Genomic DNA, 20,717 nt, shown 5'->3' with positions numbered 1-20,717 from the left:
ATGGACGGGCTTGGGCACATACTCGGTCACTCTAACGCCGGAGTATGGATGGACGGGCTTGGGCACATACTCAGGCACTCTAACGCCGGAGTATGGATGGACGGGCTTGGGCACTCTAATGCCGGAGTATGGATGGACGGGCTTGGGCACACAGTCGGGCACTCTAACGCCGGAGTATGGATGGACGGGCTTGGGCGCATACTCGGGCACCCTAACACCGCAGTATGGATGGACGGGCTTGGGCACATACTCGGGCACCCTAACACCGCAGTATGGATGGACGGGCTTGGGCGCATACTCGGGCACCCTAACACCGCAGTATGGATGGACGGGCTTGGGCACATACTCGGGCACCCTAACACCGCAGTATGGATGGACGGGCTTGGGCACATACTCGGGCACTCTAACGCCGGAGTATGGATGGACGGGCTTGGGCGCATACTCGGGCACCCTAACACCGCAGTATGGATGGACGGGCTTGGGCACATACTCGGGCACTCTAACGCCGGAGTATGGATGGACGGGCTTGGGCACTCTAATGCCGGAATATGAATGGACGGGCTTGGGCACATACTCGGGTACTCTAACGCCGGAGTATTGATGGACGGGCTTGGGCACATACTCGGGCACTCTAATGCCGGAGTATGAATGGACGGGCATGGGCACATACTCGGGCACTCTAACGCCGGAGTATTGATGGACGGGCTTGGGCACATACTCGGGCACTCTAACGCCGGAGTATTGATGGACGGGCTTGGGCACATACTCGGGCACTCTAACGCCGGAGTATGGATGGATGGGCTTGGGCACATACTCGGGCACTCTAACGCCGGAGTATTGATGGACGGGCTTGGGCACACAGTCGGGCACTCTAATGCCGGAGTATGGATGGACGGGCTTGGGCACATACTCGGGCACTCTAACGCCGGAGTATGGATGGACGGGCTTGGGCACATACTCGGGCACTCTAACGCCGGAGTATTGATGGACGGGCTTGGGCACATACTCGGGCAATCTAACGCCGGAGTATTGATGGACGGGCTTGGGCACACAGTCGGGCACTCTAATGCCGGAGTATGGATGGACGGGCTTGGGCACATACTCGGGCACTCTAACGCCGGAGTATTGATGGACGGGCTTGGGCACACAGTCGGGCACTCTAACGCCGGAGTATGGATGGACAGGCTTGGGCACATTATCGGGCACTCTAACGCCGGAGTATTGATGGACGGGCTTGGGCACATACTCGGGTACTCTAACATCGGAGTATTGATGGACGGGCTTGGGCACATACTCGGGCACTCTATCGCCGGAGTATGGATGGACGGTCTTGGGCACTCTAATGCCGGAGTATTGATGGACGAGCTTGGGCACATACTCGGGCACTCTAATGCCGGAGTATGAATGGACGGGCTTGGGCACATACTCGGGCACTCTAACGCCGGAGTATGTATAGACGGGCTTGGGCACATACTCGGGCACTCTAACACCGGAGTATTGATGGACGGGCTTGGACACATACTCGGGCACTCTAACGCCGGAGTATGGATGGATGGGCTTGGGCACTCTAATGCCGGAGTATTGATGGACGGGCTTGGGCACACAGTCGGGCACTCTAACGCCGGAGTATGGATGGACGGGCTTGGGCACATACTCGGTCACTCTAACGCCGGAGTATGGATGGATGGGCTTGGGCACTCTAATGCCGGAGTATTGATGGACGGGCTTGGGCACACAGTCGGGCACTCTAACGCCGGAGTATGGATGGACGGGCTTGGGCACACAGTCGGGCACTCTAACGCCGGAGTATGGATGGACGGGCTTGGGCACATACTCGGGCACTCTAACGCCGGAGTATGGATGGACGGGCTTGGGCACACAGTCGGGCACTCTAACGCCGGAGTATGGATGGACGGGCTTGGGCACATACTCGGGCACTCTAACGCCGGAGTACGGATGGACGGGCTTGGGCGCATACTCGGGCACTCTAACGCCGGAGTATGGATGGACGGGCTTGGGCACATACTCGGGCACTCTAACGCCGGAGTATGGATGGACGGGCTTGGGCGCATACTCGGGCACCCTAACACCGCAGTATGGATGGACGGGCTTGGGCACATACTCGGGCACTCTAACGCCGGAGTATGGATGGACGGGCTTGGGCACTCTAATGCCGGAATATGAATGGACGGGCTTGGGCACATACTCGGGTACTCTAACGCCGGAGTATTGATGGATGGGCTTGGGCGCATACTCGGGCACCCTAACACCGCAGTATGGATGGACGGGCTTGGGCACATACTCGGGCACCCTAACACCGCAGTATGGATGGACGGGCTTGGGCACATACTCGGGCACTCTAACGCCGGAGTATGGATGGACGGGCTTGGGCGCATACTCGGGCACCCTAACACCGCAGTATGGATGGACGGGCTTGGGCACATACTCGGGCACTCTAACGCCGGAGTATGGATGGACGGGCTTGGGCACTCTAATGCCGGAATATGAATGGACGGGCTTGGGCACATACTCGGGTACTCTAACGCCGGAGTATTGATGGACGGGCTTGGGCACATACTCGGGCACTCTAATGCCGGAGTATGAATGGACGGGCATGGGCACATACTCGGGCACTCTAACGCCGGAGTATTGATGGACGGGCTTGGGCACATACTCGGGCACTCTAACGCCGGAGTATTGATGGACGGGCTTGGGCACATACTCGGGCACTCTAACGCCGGAGTATGGATGGATGGGCTTGGGCACATACTCGGGCACTCTAACGCCGGAGTATTGATGGACGGGCTTGGGCACACAGTCGGGCACTCTAATGCCGGAGTATGGATGGACGGGCTTGGGCACATACTCGGGCACTCTAACGCCGGAGTATGGATGGACGGGCTTGGGCACATACTCGGGCACTCTAACGCCGGAGTATTGATGGACGGGCTTGGGCACATACTCGGGCAATCTAACGCCGGAGTATTGATGGACGGGCTTGGGCACACAGTCGGGCACTCTAATGCCGGAGTATGGATGGACGGGCTTGGGCACATACTCGGGCACTCTAACGCCGGAGTATTGATGGACGGGCTTGGGCACACAGTCGGGCACTCTAACGCCGGAGTATGGATGGACAGGCTTGGGCACATTATCGGGCACTCTAACGCCGGAGTATTGATGGACGGGCTTGGGCACATACTCGGGTACTCTAACATCGGAGTATTGATGGACGGGCTTGGGCACATACTCGGGCACTCTATCGCCGGAGTATGGATGGACGGTCTTGGGCACTCTAATGCCGGAGTATTGATGGACGAGCTTGGGCACATACTCGGGCACTCTAATGCCGGAGTATGAATGGACGGGCTTGGGCACATACTCGGGCACTCTAACGCCGGAGTATGTATAGACGGGCTTGGGCACATACTCGGGCACTCTAACACCGGAGTATTGATGGACGGGCTTGGACACATACTCGGGCACTCTAACGCCGGAGTATGGATGGATGGGCTTGGGCACTCTAATGCCGGAGTATTGATGGACGGGCTTGGGCACACAGTCGGGCACTCTAACGCCGGAGTATGGATGGACGGGCTTGGGCACATACTCGGTCACTCTAACGCCGGAGTATGGATGGATGGGCTTGGGCACTCTAATGCCGGAGTATTGATGGACGGGCTTGGGCACACAGTCGGGCACTCTAACGCCGGAGTATGGATGGACGGGCTTGGGCACACAGTCGGGCACTCTAACGCCGGAGTATGGATGGACGGGCTTGGGCACATACTCGGGCACTCTAACGCCGGAGTATGGATGGACGGGCTTGGGCACACAGTCGGGCACTCTAACGCCGGAGTATGGATGGACGGGCTTGGGCACATACTCGGGCACTCTAACGCCGGAGTACGGATGGACGGGCTTGGGCGCATACTCGGGCACTCTAACGCCGGAGTATGGATGGACGGGCTTGGGCACATACTCGGGCACTCTAACGCCGGAGTATGGATGGACGGGCTTGGGCGCATACTCGGGCACCCTAACACCGCAGTATGGATGGACGGGCTTGGGCACATACTCGGGCACTCTAACGCCGGAGTATGGATGGACGGGCTTGGGCACTCTAATGCCGGAATATGAATGGACGGGCTTGGGCACATACTCGGGTACTCTAACGCCGGAGTATTGATGGATGGGCTTGGGCACATACTCGGGCACTCTAACGCCGGAGTATTGATGGACGGGCTTGGGCACATACTCGGGCACTCTAACGCCGGAGTATTGATGGACGGGCTTGGGCACATACTCGGGCACTCTAACGCCGGAGTATTGATGGACGGGCTTGGGCACATACTCGGGCACTCTAACGCCGGAGTATTGATGGACGGGCTTGGGCACATACTCGGGCACTCTAACGCCGGAGTATGAATGGACGGGCTTGGGCACATACTCGGGCACTCTAACGCCGGAGTATTGATGGACGGGCTTGGGCACATACTCGGGCACTCTAACGCCGGAGTATTGATGGACGGGCTTGAGCACATACTCGGGCACTCTAACGCCGGAGTATGAATGGACGGGCTTGGGCACATACTCGGGCACTCTAACGCCGGAGTATTGATGGACGGGCTTGGGCACATACTCGGGCACTCTAACGCCGGAGTATTGATGGACGGGCTTGGGCACATACTCGGGCACTCTAACGCCGGAGTATTGATGGACGGGCTTGGGCACATACTCGGGCACACTAACACCGCAGTATGGATGGACGGGCTTGGGCACATACTCGGGCACTCTAACGCCGGAGTATGGATGGACGGGCTTGGGCACATACTCGGGCACTCTAATGCCGGAGTATGAATGGACGGGCATGGGCACATACTCGGGCACTCTAACGCCGGAGTATTGATGGACGGGCTTGGGCACATACTCGGGCACTCTAACGCCAGAGTATTGATGGACGGGCTTGGGCACATACTCGGGCACTCTAACGCCGGAGTATTGATGGACGGGCTTGGGCACATACTCGGGCACTCTAACGCCGGAGTATGGATGGACGGGCTTGGGCACATACTCGGGCACTCTAACGCCGGAGTATGGATGGATGGGCTTGGGCACTCTAATGCCGGAGTATTGATGGACGGGCTTGGGCACACAGTCGGGCACTCTAACGCCGGAGTATGGATGGACGGGCTTGGGCACATACTCGGGCACTCTAACGCCGGAGTATGGATGGACGGGCTTGGGCACATACTCGGGCACTCTAACGCCAGAGTATTGATGGACGAGCTTGGGCACACAGTCGGGCACTCTAACGCCGGAGTATGGATGGACGGGCATGGGCACTCTAACGCCAGAGTATTGATGGACGAGCTTGGGCACATATTCGGGCACTCTAACACCGCAGTATGGATGGACGGGCTTGGGCACTCTAAGGCCAGAGTATGGATGGACGGGCTTGGGCACTCTCGAAATCACTAGGTCTGAGTACACTGAAAACCTCGAGTCTACTCAAACTCTCCGAGCTCGTTCAGACACTTGAGAAAGCATATAAACAGCGAGTGCACTCGAAACCTCTGAACGCATTTGGAATCTCTCGAGGACTGTTGCGCATTCACACTGGGTGTTATAGTAAGGGAAGGGCGAGAACCTCCGTTGAGATCACAGCTCAGTTTTAGTTGGGGGTTTTTTGGTTCGTAGGCATGGGAGCAGAGAGGGGAGTTAATGGTCAGATTATGGCCATAGGAACAGGGTTGTAAGGGAAGTGGAGTACAGGCCGGACGGAGTCTGAAATCGAAGGACAGCGACGCCGACGACGGGTAGCTGCGGACATAGCCGGGAAGTCCGGCCGGCTGATCAGCGTGTATCTCCCCGACTCCCCTCCCGGATCAACGCGTTGTCGCCGGGTTCCGGAGTTGGAGTTCCGTGCGGGATAGAGGAACGAGATCCGATGACTCCTATCCCGCCATAGACCAATCGGTAAGACTGGAGACCCCAGCACACCCTCGCTTGTGTTGGCTGTTAAAGCAAACGACGCTTTCCACTGAATGCTTCGGTGGACACGTGATAGATAAACTTGAATCTTAATAAATTGCTCTAAAACTTGTCAATTTGCTGACTTCTGAATTTAATCAAAACATGTCAGGCAACAGTTAGGAAACACCTATTTCAAAAAATAGTAGTTTGTTAATTTAAATTTGTGAAACACTCAGTTTCCAAGCGTTTTCTGTTGTAACCCGGGTATCGCGAGCTCTCAGAAAGTCACCAGTGCGAAAAGTCAGGTTCTGGATCAGAATCAGATCTAATGTCACTGGCATATGTCGTGAAATATGTTGTTTTGCCGCAGCAATGCATTGCAATACATAATTTAAAACGGTAAGTTATAATAAGAAAAAAATATATATAATTAAGTTAAATAACTTGTACAAAGAGAGCAAAGATAGTGAGGTAGTTAGTATACATGGGTCCACTGTTAACTCGGAAATCTGATGGCGGTTCATGAAACGTTGAGTGTGTGTCTTCGGGCTTTTGTACCTCCTTGATGGTAGCAATGAAAAGAGGTTATGTCCTGGATGATGGGGGTCCTTAATGACAGATCCCACCTTTTTGAAGATGTGCTCGGTGGTGGAGAGGCTCGTGACCGTGAGGGAGCTGGCTGCGTTCGCAACTTTCTGCAGCTTTTTCCAATCTTATGCCGTGCCCCCCCCCCCCCCACCACCACCACCACCACCACACTAGACGATGATCCAACCATGATACAGCCATGCTCTCCACGGTACGTCTGAACATTTGTGCGAGTCTTTGATGACGTACCAAGTCTCCTCAAACCCTGATCGAAATGTTCTGCAGGAGCCTGGGATCGGACACTAACCTCAGTATGAACACTGCACCTTCACAACCACATACTGGAGGACGTTTACCAGGGTAGTGTTGGTTCTTTCCTTTGGAAAAGCAACAAGTTCTGCGACGAGCCACAGAATCAGGTTTATTATCACTGTCTCATATATGACGTGAAATTTCTTGTTTTGCAGCAGCAAATCGGAGCAAAAATATCATTGCAATAATTTACAAAATAATCTTTGAAATGTGTGGTGACACTTGCCCCCAGCACATCTTTATGTTGTGTTGGTTGTTAACACAAACGATATATTTCATTGCATGTTTCCTTGTGACAAATAAACTTGAATCTCGAAATAAATACAGCAAAATAAAGAATAATGGCGAAATTCCCCATTCTGGTTCGCCTCTCACCCTTTGTCTCCTCATCTTTACATTACCCCAATATAATTCCTACAGCATTTGGTGTGTGCTACTCTGGATTTCCGACATCTGCAGTATCTCTTGGGCACTGTGTATGGATTTGATCAGTAGGAAAAGACAAGCTTTTCACTTTATCTTTGTACATGTGACAATAATAAACCAATTCTAATCAAGCAAGCTTGCCATTGCTGGCCATAGTTGTGAAAATGACCAACACCCTTATTGTCAGTGTTTTTTTAGAGCTCAGTCAGAGTCCCAGGTAGGGATTTCTCAGCTGGCTGCTTATAAATGTTCCAGGCTGGTAACAGGTGTCTTATTGTTGGCACATATATTACACCACTTTTTCCCGCAATGAGTTAGGTGCAAATGAGCAAATTCCTAGCTTTGCTACCACAGCATAGTCTGCATCATTCATTTATAGGGAAGGACTCAATCCTAAAGGAACTACAGGAACTCTTCTGAAAGAAACTACGACAATTGCCACCATTCCTTCATTCAGTGGCGTATTGATTACCCCAAACAGATCTAAGAGCAACACACAAAAAATGCTGGAAGAACTCAGCAAGTCAGGCAGCATCTATGGAGGGTGATGAACAGTTCACATTTTCATAAGATTATAAGATAGGAGCAGAGTTGGGAGATTCAACCCATCGAGTCTGCTCTGCTATTCCATCATGGCTGATTTATTATCCCTTTCAACCCCATTCTCCTGCCTTCTCCCTGTAACTTTTGATGCCCTTACTAATCAAGAAATATCAACCTCTGTTTTCAATACATCCAATGACTTGGCTTCCACGGCTATCTGTTGTAATGAATTCCACAGATTCACCAACTTCTGACTAAAGAAATTTGTCCTTATTTCTGTTTGAAAGGGATATTCTCCTTTTCTGAGGCTGTGCCCTTGAGTCCGAGACTCCCCCACTATAGGAAACATCCTCTCCACATCCACACAATCTATGACTTTCAATATTCAATAGATTTCAATGAGACCCCCCCCCCCTCATTCTTTTAAACAGCAATGAGTACAGGCCCAGAGACATCAAATGCTCCTCATACGTTAACCCTTTCATTCCAGGAATTATTCTCATGAACCTCTCCGGACCCTCTTTTCTTATCTTTTCCTACATAGGGGGACTGAATCAGTACTGGAAGGGAAGAGGGAATAAGCCTGAATAAACAGGTGGGGCAGGGGAAGGAGCAGGTGATAGGTGAGACCAAGTGAGGGGGAAGTGGGTGGGTGGGGGAGGTGGATGATGTGATAAGCTGGGAGGTGATAGGTGGAAGAGATTACTGTTAGAAGAGATTCTGCAGATGCTGGAAATCTTGAGCAATACACACAAAAGGCGAGTGGCGCAGTCTTGTAGTGGTTAGTGTAATGCTTTGGAGCACCAATGATTAGGACTCAATTCCACCATTGTGTGTCTGTACTTTCTCCCCATGACTGTGTAGGTTTCCTCCAGGTGCCAAAGATGTACTGGTTATGATTAGTAGGTTGAGTGCATGCTATGTTGGTGCTGGAAGCGTGGTGACATTCTGCAGGCTGTCCCCAGTATATACTTGGAGTGTGTGTTGGCTTTTGGTGCAAATATTTCACCTTTCACCCTTACTCTATGATATCTATTTTCAGTCTCACCTAACCTCAGTGGAAAACACCTGCTTACATTTACCTTATCTACAGCCCTCATAATTTTGTATACTGTGCCTCTATCAATTCTCTCCACATTTTCCTATGCTCCAGGGAACAAAGGCAGCTTAGCGGTTACCATAACACTATTATAGTCCCCACGACCCAGATTCAATTCCTGCTGCTGTCTGTAAGGAGCCCGTTCATTCTCCCTGTGACCATGTGGGCTTCCTCCAGGTACTCTGGTTTCCTCCCACACTACAAAGACATGTGGGTAATAGGCTAATGGGACAAATTGGTGTAATTTTATGGCATGGGCTCGCTATGCTGTTCATTGTACTGTGTCACTAAATAAAATCAAAAGATTAAAAATAAAAGTCCTAACCTTTTCAGCCTTTCTCTATAACTCAGGTCATCCCCCAAGACCCAGCAACATCCTTGGAAATTTTTCTCTGTACTCTTTCAATCTTATTAATATCTTTCCTGCAGATAGGTGGCCAGAACTGCTCACAATACTCTAAATTAGGCCTCACATATGTCTCATACAATTTTAACATAGCATCCCAACTCCTGGACTCATTACTCTGATTTATGAAGGTCAATGTGCTAGTTTTTTAGGTAAGAGGCAAATGTTTATTTCAGTATGTATGACAAACAAGTGAACGACAGTGCTTTATCCAGACAATTCTCTTTGTTAAATGTTATTGTTAAGCACTGATCATGCATGAGAGGCATTAGAGTTCATTTTATCTTAGTCCTCTACTGTTCCAGTTGCTCAACCATTGTTGCTCATTCCTTTAATTGTCAATGCCCTTAGATCTGGACTTTTCCCTCTAGGGCTCCCCACTTCCCCAATTTTCTCTTTGATGAAGTTTCAGTTATCTGCTCTAACTTTTTAAATAACATGGTGTTAAGTTTTGTTTGATAACATTCCAAAGAGCATTTTGAGTTGCTTTATCCTGTTAGAGAAGCCTTGGTAATTTCTGTCCCCTCCCCTTCCCTCTCTTTCCATTCCCCATTCTGGTTCCCTCTCTCATCCCTTTTCTTCTCCTTTCCTGCCTATCACCTCCCTCCGGTGCCCCTCCTCCTTCTCTTTCTCCCAAGGTCCACTCTCCCCTCCTATTATATTCCTTCTCTTCAGGCCTTTACCTCTTCCACATGTACTTCCCAGCTTCTCACTTCATCCCCCTTCTGCCCCACCTGTCCTTACCTGATTTCACCTATTAATTGCCAGCTTGTTCTTCTTACCCTCCCCGCAACTTCTTATTCTTGCTTCTTACCCCTTCGATAAGGTACCACACAAGAGACTTACAAATAAGATACAGATGCATGGAGTTGGAGGAAGTGTATTGGCATGGATAGTGGATTGGTTAACCAATAGAAGGCAGAGAGTTGGTATAAATGGGTGTTTCTCCAGTTGGCAGTCTGTAGTGAGTGGGGTGCTGCAGGGGTTGGTGCTGGGTCCAATACTGTTTACCATTTACATTGATGATTTGGAAGAGGGGATTGAGTGTAGCATAGCAAAACTTGCCGATGACAATAAACTGAGTGGAAAAGCAAATTGTACAGAGGATGTGGAGAGTCTGCAGAGGGATATCGATAGGTTAAGTGAGTGGGCCAAGGTCTGGCAGATGGAATACAATGTTAGTAAATGCAAGATAATGCACTTTGGAAGGAATAATAGAAGTGCAGATTATTATTTAAGTGGTGAAAGATTGCTGCGTGCTGTTGTGCAGAGGGTCTTAGGAGTGCTTGTGCATGAATCGCAAAAAGTTGGCTTGCAGGTTGGAATGTTGGCCTTCATTGCTAGAGGGATTGAATTCAAGAGCAGGGAGGTCATGCTACAACTATACAGGGTACTGGTGAGGCCACACCTGGAGTACTGTGCAGTTCTGGTCTCCATACTTGAGGAAGGATATACTGGCTTTGGAGGCAATGCAGAGAAGGTTCACTAGGTTGATTTCATGGATGAAAGGGTTAACCTATGAGGAGAGATTGAGTCTCCTGGGACTATACTCTCTGGAGTTCAGAAGAATGAGAGGGGATCTTATGGAAACATACAAAATTTTGAAAGGGATAGATAAGATAGAAGTAGGAAAATTGTTTCCATTGGTAAGTGAGACTAGAACTAGGGGTCATTGCCTCAAGATTCAGGGGAGAAGATTTAGGATGGAAATGAGGAGAAACCATTTTTCCCAGAGAGTGGTGAATCTGTGGAATTCTCTGCTCAGGGAAGCAGTTGAGGCTTCTTCACTAAATATATTTAAGAAACAGTTATATAGGTTTTTTACATAGTAAGGGAATTAAGGGTTATGGGGAAAAGGCAGGTAGATGGAGCTGAGTTTGCGGACAGATCAGCCATGATCTTATTGAATGGTGGGGCAGGCTCGATGGGCCGGATGGCCTACTCCTGCTCCTATTTCTTATGTTCTTATGTTATGTTCCTTTCCAGTCCTGATGAGGTGTCTCAGCCCAGAACATCAACTGTTTATTTCCCTACATAGATACTGCCTGGCCTGCTGAGTTATTCCAAATTTTTGTGTGTTGCTCTGGATTTCCAGCATCTTCAGAATCTCTTGTGTTTAAAATGAATTATTGTTGAATGTTTCTTGGAAAAAGACTAGATGACTTCACATGTCCTGATGAAGGGTCTTTGCCCAAAATGTCAACTGTTTATTTCTCTCCATAGATGCTGCCTGTCTTGCTGAGTTCCTTCAGCATTTTGTGTGTATTGCTCAAGATTTAACAATTTTTTTTACAGATGAACCCTGGAGAGCATTCTGACTGGTTGTATCACTGTCTGGTATGAAGGGGCCACTGCACAGAATCAGAAAAAAACTGCTGAAAGTTGTAAACTCAGCCAGCACCATCTTGGATACTACCTTCCCCAGCACTGAGGATACCTTCAAAAGGCAATGCCTTAAAAAGGTGGCATCCATCCTTAAGGACCCCTATCACCCAGGACATGCCCTCTTTTTATTGCTACTGTCAAGGATGAGGTATAGGAGTCTGAAGACACACACTCAACATTTCAGGAACAGCCTCTTCCCCTCTGCCATCAGATTGCTGCATGGACAATGGACCATGGACACTACCTCACTATATTTTCACCCTTTTTGCACTACTTATTCAATTCATTTTTATATATTCTTATTGTAATTTATAGTTCATTAAAAATTTAAAGTATTGCTCATACAAATCCTCATAGAGGGGTCAGAAGTGTAGGGAGTGAGCAGTTTCAAGCTCCTGGGTGTCAAGATCTCTGAGGATCTAACCTGGTCCCAACATATCGATGCAGTTACAAAGAAGGCAATCAGTGACTATACTTCACTTGGAGTTTGAAAAGATTTGGCATGTCAACAAATACACTCAAAAACTTCTATACATGTACCGTGGAGAGCATTCTGACAGGCTGTATCACTGTCTGCTACGGGGGGCTACTGCACAGGACCGAAAGATGCTGCAGAGGGTTGTCAATTTAATGAGCTCCATCTTGGGCACTGGCCTACAAAGTACCCAGAACATCTTTAGGGAGTGGTGTTTCAGAAAGGCAGCATCCATTATTAAGGACTTCCAGCATCCAGGGCATGCCCTTTTCTCACTGTTACCATCAGGGAAGAGATACAGAAGCCTAAAGGCACACACTCAGCGATTCAGAAACAGCTATCTGATAAACCCCTAATTTCTACAGTTTAGCAATACTATGACCACTCAGAATACTTTTCACTAAATTGGACATTTTTGTTCCAATTGTGTTGTAAAAATTGTGTTCTGTATAACATAGAACATAGATAAGTACAGTACAGGCCTTTCAGCCTACAGTGTTATAACCTACTCCAAGATCAATCTAACCCTTCCCTCCTACATAGCTCTCAATTTGTCTTTCATCCGAGTGCCTTTCCTAGAGCTTCTTAAATGTCCCTAATGTATCTACCTATTCCTTCACCCCTAGTACCAACCTGTCTGTGTAAAAAAGATTACCTCTGACATACCCCTCTCCTTTCCTCCAATCACTTTAAAATTATGCTCTCTCTTATTAGCCATTTCCGCCCTGAAAAAAAGTCTCTCTATTTGTCTGCTCGATCTGTGCCTCTTATCATTTTGTACAGCTCTGTCAAGTCACCTCTCATCCTCCTTCGCTCCGAAGTGAAAAGCACTAGCTTGCTCAACCTATCCTCATAAAACATACTTTCTAATCCAGACACTATCCTGGTAAATCTCCTCTGCACCCACTCTAAAGCTTCCACACCCTTCCTATAATGATGTGATCAGAATTGAACACAAGATTCTCAGTGTCTTCTAACAAAGTAAAGCTTTGATTTCCTTGTGAATGTTACTTATCTGATGTCCTGTCCCTGTGATGCTGCCCGCAAGTAAGTTTTTCATAGCACCTCGCCATACACGTACTTGTGCAGATGACAAACTCCGCTTTGACTTTGACATCAGTATGTGGTGTTTGGGCTGTACTGGATCGATCCACTCTAACTTAATCTAATCATCCAGAGTTATAATTCACCAGGTTCAGTTCCTGAATAATACTGTACCCTCATATTACATCACATGCCAGTCGTTTGCCTTTTGTGTGACTCCGCGTTTAATGACTGAGTGACAAAGTGTCAGGGGCAAGTGAGTGACGTGTACGTGAATACTGGGGTCTAGAAACTGAGTGATGTTTTGGGGAGCGAATGGGTGCTAGGGGCTGGTGTGTGAGTGACGCGGGAGGGAGAGAGTGGATGAGGCAGCGAATGAGCGACGTGTGTGTGACCTAGTGACTCTCCGGGGTCAGTAACCGAGTATGGTACCTCTCACTCAACATGACCGTGTGTTTGAGTGATGTGCCGCTGACAGAACAAACTCAAGGGTCATAAAGCAAGTGACTCTCAGAGGTCGGCGGCACTGTGAGTCAGGGATAGTGACTGAGTAATGTGATATTGAATGAATGGGGTGAGGGGTTCCGGAAAGCTATTAAAATGCGGCTGTTCCAGGAAGGTACTCACTCTGCCCGCTGACTGATCTGTCTGTGCAGTCAGGGTATATCAGGAGGGAGTGAGGTACATGGACAGTGCTAAACCACACAACCTGATTCTGGATTGAAGCGGCGGAGCAACTTGCTGTGTGTTTGTGTGTGTGTGTGTGTGTGTGTGTGTGAGGGTGAGAAACGGAGATTGAAGTACCCGGTCCGCCGACACTTTGAGGTAAGCGACTTCCTCGCAGTCCTCCGTCTGCCGCCGGGTCCCGTTCGCTTTAACAACAGTTGCTCGCTCCTTTATCTCCCGGGCTCGTTCTAAACTTCTCTCTGCGAACGCTCGTCGCTGCTCCCTCTCTCTCCACCCTCATTTCACCTGTTCTCTTTTAATTGTGGTAAGGGTCTACATGGTTTATTGGAGCGTGAAACATTCGCTATTCTATTTAGTTATCCTTATTTCCCCTTTGCCGGTCCCTAACTTCACCGGTATCTCCATTCTAAAACATTTTGTCTCCCATAAATTCCACCATTGCTTGTTTTAGCGCTCTCCGCTTTAAGTTCCCGGTGTGTTGCCCCACTTTTATTCCCGTTCACTTCCCGGTTGTCGATTGCTTGGACTCCGTGGTTGTTTGTCTCGCCGGCAGCCACTTGCCTACAAATCAGTGGACAGGGCCACCAGGAGAAAGTGGGGTGAGTGAGAGCAGAGGGAGAAGACGACGAGGTCCAGGTCTGTGGACTCCGGGGACGAGTAAACAGGGCTGGACGACAAGGAGAGAGCGGGGCGGAAGAAGGGTGCTTAAGGGGATGGAGATGGGCCTGGTTCAAAGGGTGGTGGGGTCTATCACAGAGTCCCTCGGAACGGTGGGATCTAGGAATGTTCACTGTCCTGCTAAGAAGATAGAATATTCAGCCCAGGATGTTGTGCTGACCTTTTAACCTACACCAAGACCAATCTAATGCTTCCCTCTCACATTTCCTTCTATTTTCCTTTCATCCATGTGCCTACCTAAGAGTCTATTAAATGTTCCGAATGCATCTGCCTCTACCACCACCTCGGGCAGTATGTTCCACGCACTCACCACTCTCTGTATAAAGAAACTACCTCTGACATCCGCCCGAAACTTTCCTCCAATTACCTTAAAAGTATGCCTTTTCCACCCTGGGAAAAAAGACTCTGGTTCTCCACTCGATCTACATCTCTTATCATCTGGTACAGACACCTCTGTCAAGTCACCTCTCATCCTCTCTTCCAAAGAGGAAAGTTCAACCTATCCCCTTAAGACAAGCTCTGTCATCTGGTCACTACAGACGATAGTGCTAAGGAAAGCAATGCAGAAGTTGGCCTGGCGCTGTACCTAACGTTGTGTGGACACAGTGGATCCAACTGTTGCACCCAATCCTCTGACAGCAGCACGGGGAATACGAGACACCTGAAGTACACACGAATAACCTGCTCGTGAGGGGCAAACTCGGGCAGTCAGCGAGGCAAGGGAAGATAGAGAGAAAGCTCTGTAAAAGAAAAAAAAAGATAAAACGAACAATGGAAATCAAATAATTTCGGCACGGACTAGAAGGGCCGGAGATGGCCTGTTTCCGTGCTGTAATTGTTATATGGTTATAATAACAGAACGAAATGCAAAAGAAGGGCAGGAATTGCTTGAAATCTACTTTCATAAGCTGTAATGAATTTAAACTCAACTAGATTTCACGTTGGTTAATACATTGATGGGTTTCACACAAAAGAGTAGTGAAAATTCTGAAACTATTGGTTCCGACAGACTGTGGAAGCAGGGCATTAATCGATGCGTGCAAGGTTCGGGCTGATAAATATTTTTGTAAGGGAATATTGGTTGGCACTATTGGGTTCCTGTGATAAAGGAACGATCTTAATGGAGGATGGAGATGCGGTAGAGAAGGGAAGGAGAGAGAAATAATTTGAATTGACTTTATTTCTTACATCCTTCACATGCACGAGGAGTAAAAATCTTTATGTTGCGTCTCCGTCTAAATGTGCAATCAGTGTAATTCATGATCATTTATAATTCAGATTGGCACTAGCAGGGAGAACACTGTGATCGGCTGGGGCGAAGGGCTGTATTATGATGGAAGGGTCTATTACTCCATGAATGCTGGAAGGGTTGTTTTACTCTATGACTCTAATTTAGTATCAGGGACAACAGGATTGTTTCTTTATGTGGCCCTCCCTCCTGCGATTACTATTTCAAATAATTGCCACGATGTGGTGAGTTTGAACTTGTTGATGGATAATTTGCTCAGAGGATACATACATTGATAACATTATTATTAGCATTATTAATGATACCGGGAACTTAAAGAATTGAGAACATAAGTAAAGGCAGCATTCCCTTGAACTTGAATAGGTGAGATTTATGCAGTTTGGTTAAGTCGTAACAAGAGACTGCAAATGCTGGAATCTGGTGCAAAAACAATCTGCTGGAAAAAATTTAGTGGGTCAGGCAGCAACAGTGGAGGGAAATGGACTGATTTGTTCACTTCCCTCCACAGATAGAACCTAGAGCATTACAGCGCAGTACAGACCCTTCGGCCCATAATGTTGTGCTAACCTTTTAACCTACTCTAATTTTGCTCTTCCCTCCAATATAGTCCTCATTTTTCTGAAAACCGTGTGTCTATCTAAGAGTTTCTTAAAAGTCTCTTATGTATCTGCCCCTATCATCACCTCTGACAGGGTGTCCCACGCACCCACCACTCTGTAAAATCTTACCTCTGACGTTCCCCCCTGTACTTTTCCAGTCACCATAAAATGATGCTCCCTCATCTTAGCCATTTCCGCCCTGGGTAAAAAGAGGTCTCTGGTGGTCCATTTGATTTATCCCTCTTATAAACTTAGTTATTTAAATCACAAAGATGATTCAGAGACACAAGAAAGTGCAGATGATGGAATCCCAGGCAGCATCTGTGGAGGGAAATGGATGGTTGACCCATTGAGTTCCTCCAGCAATTTGCTCTTTGAAAAAATTCACTTGGGTAGAATTGGAGGCACAATTTCCATTGGCACAGAAATTGAAACAAGGGAACATGATCTTAACATTAGATCCAAGCTATTCAGGAGTGGATGAGAATGGGCTTTTCTCACAATATTTCATCATGACCCCTGCACTTTAATTGTCTTTCTGAACTGCACTTGCTCTGTAGCTGCTGCACTATATTCTGTATTCTGTTTTCTTTTTACAACCCCAAAATACTTGCGCATGACACTATTTGCCTGGATGACATGCAAATACAAGCTTTTCACTATAACTCGGTACACACAGCGATAATAATGACCTAATACCTTGTTAAACATCGGTCAGACATTTTTCAAAGGGTCCTGGAATTTTCTAATTTCCTTTGCCACAAGATTGTCAATGTAAGTTATCGATTAGTACTTTATAGGCTCAGATAGATTATTTTAAGTAAAGGTCTAGCAAAATGTGGAGTCAAGGCAGATAGCTGGAAGTAAGGGTGAATAATAGCCAGTGATAATCACTCAGTGGCCACTTTATTAGGTGCACCTGTACACTTGTTCGATAATACAAATAGCTAATCAGCCAATCATATGGCAGCAACTCAATGCATAAAATATGTCAGTATGGTCAAGAGATTCAATTGTTGTTTAAACTAAATATCAGATTGGGGAAGAAATGTGATTGATGTGACTTTGACCACGGAATGATCATTGGTGCCAGAGAGGGTGGTTTGAGTACCTTGGAAACTGCTGATCTCCTGGGATTTTCATGCACAACAGTCTCTAGAGTTTACAGAGAATGGTGTGAGAAACAAGAAAAAACATCCAGTGAGCAGCAGTTCTGTGAGAAAAACCACTTTGTTAATGACAGAGGTCAGATGAGAATGGCCAAACAGGTTCAAGCTGGCAGGAAAACGACAGTAACTCAAATAACCACATGTAACAACAGTGGTGTGCAGAATGCAGAACATCTCTGAATGCACAACACGTCGAACCTTGAAGTGGATGGGCTACAATAGCAGAAGACCACAAACATGCATTCAGTGGCCACTTTATTAGTCACAGGGGTACCTAATAAAGTGTCCACTGCATGTATAATAAACACTTATAGAATAAAGAATGCTATAATCCTTTATCTAACTCTAGACCCCTTGAGGCAGTTTATAGTTTGTGCATTAAATTTCTATATTGTTGTAATTTGTGGCAGCCAATTTGCATCATTTTGTACTTCTATATAATGTTTTTAGTGGTGGCGATTGAGTGAAACTATTGACTGAGATGTTGGAGATCATTTGCCTGCATTGCCTCCATCATATCCCAGAGACAGGCCCTTCAGCCACCCCAATCATGCTGACTTGATCTGCCTGGACCCATCTACCTGCCCCCGGACCATATCACAAATGCAAATGTTAACACAAATGATGTATTTCAATGTATGTTTTGATGTAGGTGTGATAAGTAAATGAATCTTGAGATCTGAATCTGGGTCTGAAGCAAACCCCTCTTATCCTTTCTGATGTAATAACGTGTAGCTGAGTAAAGTTAAGGAAAATGCTTTGATATTATTGTACCTGTGTCAGCCACTTCCTCTGGCAGCTCACGCATTGTGACACACACAAAATGCTGGAGGGACCCAGCAAGTCAGGCAGCATCTTTGGAGAAGAACAGAGTCGACCTTGTGCCAAGACCCTTCGTCAGAATTGGAATGGAAGGGGGTAGAAGCCAGAATAAGAAGGTGGGTGGAGGGGAAGGAGCACAAGCTGGCAGGTGATAGGTGAAGCCAGGTGGGTGTTAGGTGGGTGGGGGAGGAGGGAATGAAGTGAGAAGATAGGAGGTGCTGCATAAAAAAGCACAATAAGCATAGAGGACACAATAAAAATATAATAAATATAAATTAATAGGATTAGCTTATATACATAGATTTATTGTATGTACCTAAAGTGAAACTAGTTACAGGAGTATTTGTACGTTAGATGACTCTGACAGAAAATGATAAAGTAGTGGTGGTGTGGGTTGGTGGGTGGAGGTGTTGATCAGCTTAGGGGGGAAGTAACTGATCTGAGTCCAGTGGTTGTGGTGTGGATGCTGCATAGCATCTTCCCTGATGCGAGTGGACAAACAGTCCATGAGCAGAGCAGGACGTATCCTTCATGAATCCCAAGTTTGATGAGATCTCAGTGGTGACAGTAGCTGGAACAAGGGAAGGTGAATGGAAAGCTCCCAACAAAAGAGTCTATTTTCACAAGTGAATCTAGTGCCACATGCAAACAGATGGTACACCATGAATGGAGATGAAATTATTAATATTAGTACTTGGATAACCACCCACTTGTCAACTAATAACAATTTAAAAGAGTGTGGACTACTGAAAATGGCCTCTTGCTCCATTGATTTGGATTTCTGCCAGCAGTCTTATTGGAAATGCCCTTCAAGACTGGAAGTCCTTTTCTTTTATGCATGGGCTGCAACTTCCGCATTTATCATTAATGTATGGCAAGCATTTCACAGCATTCACATTTTGAGAGAGTACTGGAAACACTGAGGAAAATGCTTACTTTAGAACAAACAGGAAGTTTAGCATTGTCTCTAACCCAGAATCAGAATCACGTTTATCATCACTGACATATATTGTGAAATTTATTGTTTTGTGCCCCTGATATGAGAAATGATGTACTGGCATTGAAGAGGGCCCAGAGGACGTTTACAGGAATGATTCAGGTTAATGCTTGCAGAGTATTTAATGGCTCTGGGTCTGTACTCACTGGAGATTAAAAGGATGAGGAGGGGATTTCACTGAAACCTAATGAACATTGAAAGGCCTAGATAGAGTTGATGTGGAGAGGATGTTTCCAATAGTGGGGGAGTCTAGGACCAGGGAGTACAGTCTCAGAATACAAGGACTTCCCTTTAGAACAGAGATAAGGAGGAATATCTTTAGGCAGAAGATGGTGAATCTGTGGAATTCATTGCCACAGACGACTGTGGAGGCCAATTCAATGAGTATGTTTATAGGAGGTCAATATGTTCTTGATTAGTAAGGGCATTAAAGGTTATGAGGAGAATGGGGATGAGGGGGAAAATAAATCAGCAATGATCAAAAGGCAAAGCAGACTAGATGGGCAGAATGGCCTAATTCTACTCCTATATCTTGGTGGTTTTATGGTTTAGACTACTCAGCCCATTGAGTCTGATCTGCCATTCCATATAATCATATAACAATTACAGCACGGAAACAGGCCATCTCGGCCCTTCTAGTCCGTGCCAAACGCTTACTCTCACCTAGTCCCACCTACCTGCACTCAGCTCATAACTCTATATTCCTTTCTTGTCCATATACCTATCCAATTTTTTTTTAAATGACAAAATCAAACCTGCCTCTACCACTTCTACTGGAAGCTCGTTCCGCACAGCTGCCACTCTCTGAATAAAGAAGTTCCCCCTCATGTTACCCCTAAACTTTTGCCCCTTAACTCTCAAATCATGTCCTCTTCCATCACGGCTGATCCCAGATCCCACTCAACTGTTTTGTGGCAGCAGTATTGTGCAATGCATAATATATATTATAAATTATAGTCAGAAATATATAAAGAAGTAGTGCAAAAAGAGAGCAAAATTGTGAGGGGTTCATAGTCCATTCAGAAATCTGATGGTGAGGGAAGAATTTGTTCCTAAAGCATTGGATGTGTCTCTTCAGGCTCTTGTACCTCCTCCCTGATGGTAGTAATGAGAAGAGGGCATGTCCTGGGTGGTGAGAGTCCTTAATGATAAATGAAATGAAATGAGCAACAATCAAAGCTCTCTAATTTTTTTTAACAGCTGCGTGGATCAACCATTGCTCCGAGCAGAACATTTTTACATGGCTTGAAAACTGCATGGCA

The 20,717-nt window shown here is 47.3% G+C and overlaps 1 protein-coding gene across 1 annotated transcript in view; it reads left to right on the top strand.

The window, feature by feature from the left end:
* The first annotated feature begins 13,738 nt into the window (after nucleotides 1-13,738).
* Nucleotides 13,739-20,717, top strand: part of LOC140733406 (prepronociceptin-like) — a 32,792-nt gene continuing 25,813 nt past the window's right edge. The window contains exon 1 of the mRNA XM_073056690.1: nucleotides 13,739-14,079. The gene's annotated coding sequence lies outside the window, so the exon portion shown is untranslated. The remainder of the gene's footprint in view (nucleotides 14,080-20,717) is intronic.

This window comes from Hemitrygon akajei, chromosome 9, assembly GCF_048418815.1.
Source record: "Hemitrygon akajei chromosome 9, sHemAka1.3, whole genome shotgun sequence".
In the NCBI taxonomy this organism is placed as follows: domain Eukaryota; kingdom Metazoa; phylum Chordata; class Chondrichthyes; order Myliobatiformes; family Dasyatidae; genus Hemitrygon; species Hemitrygon akajei.
Note: the sequence above shows the minus strand (reverse complement) of the source record. Positions and strands in the feature narration are given on the sequence as shown.